General features: G+C 45.0%; 1 long non-coding RNA gene across 1 annotated transcript; it reads right to left on the bottom strand.

Annotated features, from left to right (window-relative positions):
* Positions 1–241: 241 nt before the first annotated feature.
* Positions 242–3630, bottom strand: LOC138579664 (uncharacterized). Its single transcript, XR_011304120.1, has 2 exons — positions 2338–3630; positions 242–1459 (listed from the first exon to the last, which is right to left on the bottom strand). It is a non-coding gene; the product is annotated as an uncharacterized lncRNA (long non-coding RNA).
* Between the last annotated feature and the right edge of the window lie 1619 nt (positions 3631–5249).

The following is a 5249-nucleotide window of genomic DNA, read 5'->3' as shown; positions in this document are numbered from 1 at the left end:
GCAACATGCTCCTATGGAAAGGGGAAAGGCAGGTGTACAAAACCAGGGCATGGCTCAGCTTTTCATGTGTTTGGAAAGAGAGCAAGGACAGGGGCATGGGTGGTTGAGGAAACATTTAACAAGGACCAAACCCAGTCTGATGGTAGAATAAACATACATTTTCAATACAAGGTATATGACTATAAAGCTTGTGCACAAAATGGTCAGACTGGAATAAAAATAATGTAAATATAAACAAAGGTAACTGAAATACCAATGGATTTATTAAAAAATAAAGTGAATTAATTAAAACATCATACATGCCAGTGGACCTCCATGCCAGTATTTGCTCAGAGAAGGGTGCGTCCTCGCCCCTCCTCTTTCAGGCAACAGGAAGTCTGAAAAATAACTCAATATTAGGTACATAAGAACAACAGTTGACAGGAAGAATGGTTTGCAACATGCAGGTCCATTTGAGCTGGCAAACAAGCAAAAACAGGGCAAGCTGCAGGCTGATGAGACTTGGTGGCTCCAAAAGGTTTCATTGTTCTGAGGTGTGGAAAGTTCTAGTTCTGCTGAATCATTGTCCATTGAAACACATTGCTGTCCATTCAAAGAAATGCCCATCCAAATAGTTATATTTAAAGCACACTATTTCTATTAATTTTTCTAATGTGAAAACACAGCTATTACAATTCATATAAATGGTTCATTTGCCAGCTGCTCTTAGGACAGGCTTTGCCTGACTGCAGTTTCAGATTTCCATACTGGCACACGATGGTATGATCAGCTTGGAATGGTCTGGAGAACTACAGACCACTGCCTCTGTGCTTCAAACATAATGTTCTTGCCACCTATATTTTTCAGGGGGCGGGCTAAAAGAACAGAGAATCATTTGTGTCCTTAAGAGAGCCTTCCATGCCTCGGATGCTATAACGCAGTGGCTCCAGATCTGTGAAATGTAAGCTGGTTGTAGCGATGTAGCACTCTGTTCTATGATGCCTGTTCGGAGGGTTGTTCAATTCCAATGTGCAAGTGGCTTTGTTGATTTACATGGCATGTGTTTGAGCACAGAGGTCGAGAATGCCAATGAAAGAATATTGGTGGAGGGCCTGGTAGGAAGCTTGGACCATCTATACAGTGTGGCCTTGAGGACATCTTGGTAGTGGTGCCCCTCATGTAAAATGGCTGTGAGGAAATGTCCAAAGACACCCTGTAGTGGGCTGGCTTCTTTGACAGTGGACCGAGTGCAACAACCGGTCCTTATCAGTGTGGGGGGACAAGAGGAGGAGCAGAAAACATCAGGGGCATGCAGCGGGGGGCTCCTAGTAGACATCCGATGAGAGCAGTTTTTAAGAGGACTTTACAGTAGGGATTCCATACAGGTGAGAGTTCTGATAGGTCCCCTGCATACTACTCAGAATGCTGCGAAGTCAAGGTGTGATGTTTAGGAGGCAGAAAGGTGACATTACATGGTGCACTGGAAAACAAACATGGTAGGACATTAGTTGCATTGGGAACAAGGAGGGAAATCACAGGGGACACCAGAGAGCAAAACTGCAAGAGCAAAGATGACAGTATGTCACAAAGCTGCAAATATATAGAAGGGCGCATGGGTGCAGAACCTAGTGGGGTGAAACAGGGGGGTCACATTTGAGTAGCATAGTATCAGGTAGAAAGTCGAATGGTGAGCAGTTTATCATGGAGGGCAAACAATCCAGCCACATACAGCAGGATATAAACTGGTCTAGCATGGCGTGACAAGGGCAGAACAAGATGTAATAAAACATTAGAAGTTGTAGCAAACCATGAAAAGAGCTACCAAGGTAAAACAGTCTCGACCCCCTGGCCTGTGCAGACGGATGCAATGTCCCTTTCTCATTTTGCTACTCTCTCCCTCTCTCTCCCAGATACATTCTGCACTGTGTGCCACCATTTTGAATTCTGTGCCGCAAGTATATGGGAATTGTATGACTGCAGATGAGAGTAGGATGCAGTCTGGAGCTATCACTCATTACCGAAAGCAGAGTGCTAAGGGTTATGGGAGGCATGAATATTAGGTTCAGGGAAAAAGGCTGCTTGAGAGATTGAGATCCAAGGTGCTCACTTTATCGCCTTTAGTGTGTTGGTTGGCACACTGACCACTCTCTCAAACATTGCTCTAACTTGCTAAAATACAGTGCTAAGTGGGCCCTTCTGGGACCTGTGCCTGTCAAAGGATCATATGGCATTTTTCAGAATCCCTCGTTTTTCTCCCTGTTGTCCACCATGGTGTCTCCAAAAGGTCTGAAACCCCTCCTGCACAGTACACACAGCCACACACAGAAAATGCACACACAAAACTGCCAGTCCCCTCACCTGGTATTGAGGAATCTCAATAAGTCAGTTTCATCATGACGCGGAAACCAGGCAGGGAGTTCTTCATGTCCGGCGAGATGAGGAGCTGGCAAGATAATATGTGGAGTGTGAATAGCTCAAACTTCTTTAAAAAGCGGAATGCACCGCCCTCACACCTAAAGAGTGTGGCACACCTATTGCAAGGTGAAGAGAAGCATGCTGACACTGAACGCAAGGAGACTGTGGTATGGGAAGGTGCGAGGCTAGGATGTTAAGGCCCACAAGACTACAATGTATTATTTGCAGCGTGTCTCCAGCCCCTTCTAAAGTACAGATATCAGGCGGAACACATTGAAAAGCTCTGTGCAGTAGCTGAAGAATGGACCATGACAAAGGGTATTAGGACAGATGGCGCTATCGCAAACAACAACAAGCTGTGTTACCCCAGAGATGGGCAGGCTGCCAGCACTTGGTGCCAGATTGTGGCTGAAGCTATGGCAGTAGGGTCTCCCAAGTATTCCTCGGGGGCAGAATGCCCTGTCTCTTGGGCTCCAGTTCTCCAGTTCTCAAAATAAACATGGGTTCCCCAATCCGGGAGCTGCCTTCCATAGGGAGGAGCGGCCCTCGGACATTATTCTCTCCAGAATATCTTAACTGACGCCAGAGGGGGTGTCCTAGTGTCAGCAAAGGGGCAGCTATTTGCACTACAAAAAAAGGGATGAAGGGTTTGCCGTCCTGGAAAAAGGTGGCCTTCTGAGTATTTATTGTCCATGGTCGACCCGCATATGTAAACGTTCACACAATTTTGTAGGATTTGTAGAAATGTGTCGAAAATGTGTTTGTATAGTTTGGAAACGAGTTCCAAAAGCTGGCATGTCGTCAGCGCTGCCATTTGGATAGTATTGGCTGTTGCGGTTTTTGATTGAGACGGCAGAGGAAGCCTCGGGCCAGGATACAGGTGCAGCGACTTAAAACGGCGCCGCCCCATGAGCAATTGGAGGGTCTCAGTCGCACCTCAGAGTCGCCTCCTCACCTGACTCTCATTGGCTCTCGCTGGCATATCAGTCGTGCACCGCTCTTGGCATGAATCATTCAGAGGCGTTAAAAATACATATCGCCTCCGATTAAGCTTTTCTCCTCCATTTGTAATCTTTTGGAAACCGCAGAAGCAAAGCGGGAATGTTCATCTCTCGCGGCACTCTAGGTACGTCCGAATAAATCCTGAAACAGAGCGAAAAGCTTTAATGTTTTCTCAAGCTCTGTGATAAAAACCCCTGTTCCCGGGTTACGTGATGCGGCCGTCCTCCTTGCATACAGATTTGTCGCTGCAGCCAGCGCGCGCTAAGTGGGATGAAAGGCCCAGCCGAGCATCCGCTAAAGCGGCTTAGCCCAGCCATTAGCTTTAATTGTCAGCAGGCCTGATCCGCCACACCAAAGGAAAGCGGGCTACATTTCTCCGGCTTAGATACACCTGCAGCCTAAGGGATGGTGACAAGCTTTATAATTATAGCTGGCCACGCAGGATGCCTCTTACCCGCCAAGGACAGCTCTGTCACAACTATGCCACTTTGTTTTTACTTCCAATTCTTCTCTTCTGGGGGGGGGGGGGGGCTGAGACAATTCCCAAGTTCATTTGATGTGGAAATGTATAAGTTGCTAAATCTTCAACATTCCAAAGATTTTGGTGGCACATGGGGAAAAGTCTTTTTTTTTTCTTCAGTTGATCTAGTTGTGTTTAGCAAGTAAATCACTGTATTTCGTGTTTGATGATGTAATACTTGAGTCTTGGGATAAGCAGTTAATGCTCCTGGGGCCAAAGTAAACGGGCATACATGCCAACATGTGGGGTGCTTCGTCAGACTATGCCCATGTGACTTAATCTTTGTTGTTTCAGTCCTGTTAGTCGCAACCAGCTGACACTATGTACCAACAATTAGGAATATCCCCACAGGGGAATACATAAGAGCGCCCAGAAACTGCGAAGAACAAATGGACTTCAACAAAGAATGTGATTTATTAACAGAGAAATTTCGACAAAGAGTGTACTCGAAAAAAAGGCCATTGAGAAAGCGCAGGAAAGGGCATGGGATGTGCCAAGAAGTAAAATCTTAAAACAGATGGAGAATGACACTAAGGAAAATAGCTATACGACTAGCTTTGTGACAAGATGCTGTAGCAACTACTACCTGATAGGCAAGATTCTGAAGACACACTGGTACTTACTAATGTTGGACACACATCTGCAAGAACATTTAGAGGAGAGTCCAACTTTGATCTTTAAAAAAAGCTAAAACACTAACAAATAGCTTAAGTCCGTCACTGCTACCAGACACACCGCCTGAACATGTAAGAACATGGCTACAACCGAGGAAAAAGGTCTTTCAGAAATGTGGAGTATGAACTATGTGCAGATATGCACACGGGAATACTGAAATGTTCACAGATGGGAAAGGAACACAAATTCAAATTGAAGACACTATGAACTGTAAATCAAAATTTGTTGCATATGGAATAATATGTATATGTGACTGGATATACATAGGAGAACGATAAGGGAGTTGAGAACTCGAATTATGGAACATCTTGCGACCACTGGTAGCCAGCATCCTCAATTCCCTCTGGCATACCACTGGTAAACTGCTCATCAGCTGGGCAATAATAAAGACAGTAGATGTATTCATTTAAAAATGAAAACAATGGGTAAGAGAGGAGGCGAAAAAGAGAAAGTGTTAGGGCAAGCTGAGGCTAGATTAGTATGTGAATTAAGGGCAACAGAGGTTGGGTTGAATAAAGATAATGAGATGGCCTAATTTCTTTGAAGGAGCAGTGGGCAGTTAGGTCTACAGTTACCAATGAGTAATTGATCAATTGATCAGATAAGCCAATTGTTCAAAAATAAAGCAACCAGGGTCATATGTGTTGGAGAATCCAGT

Source organism: Ambystoma mexicanum, chromosome 3p (assembly GCF_040938575.1).
Source record: "Ambystoma mexicanum isolate Mex_15411 chromosome 3p, UKY_AmexF1_1, whole genome shotgun sequence".
Taxonomy (NCBI): domain Eukaryota; kingdom Metazoa; phylum Chordata; class Amphibia; order Caudata; family Ambystomatidae; genus Ambystoma; species Ambystoma mexicanum.
Note: the sequence above shows the minus strand (reverse complement) of the source record. Positions and strands in the feature narration are given on the sequence as shown.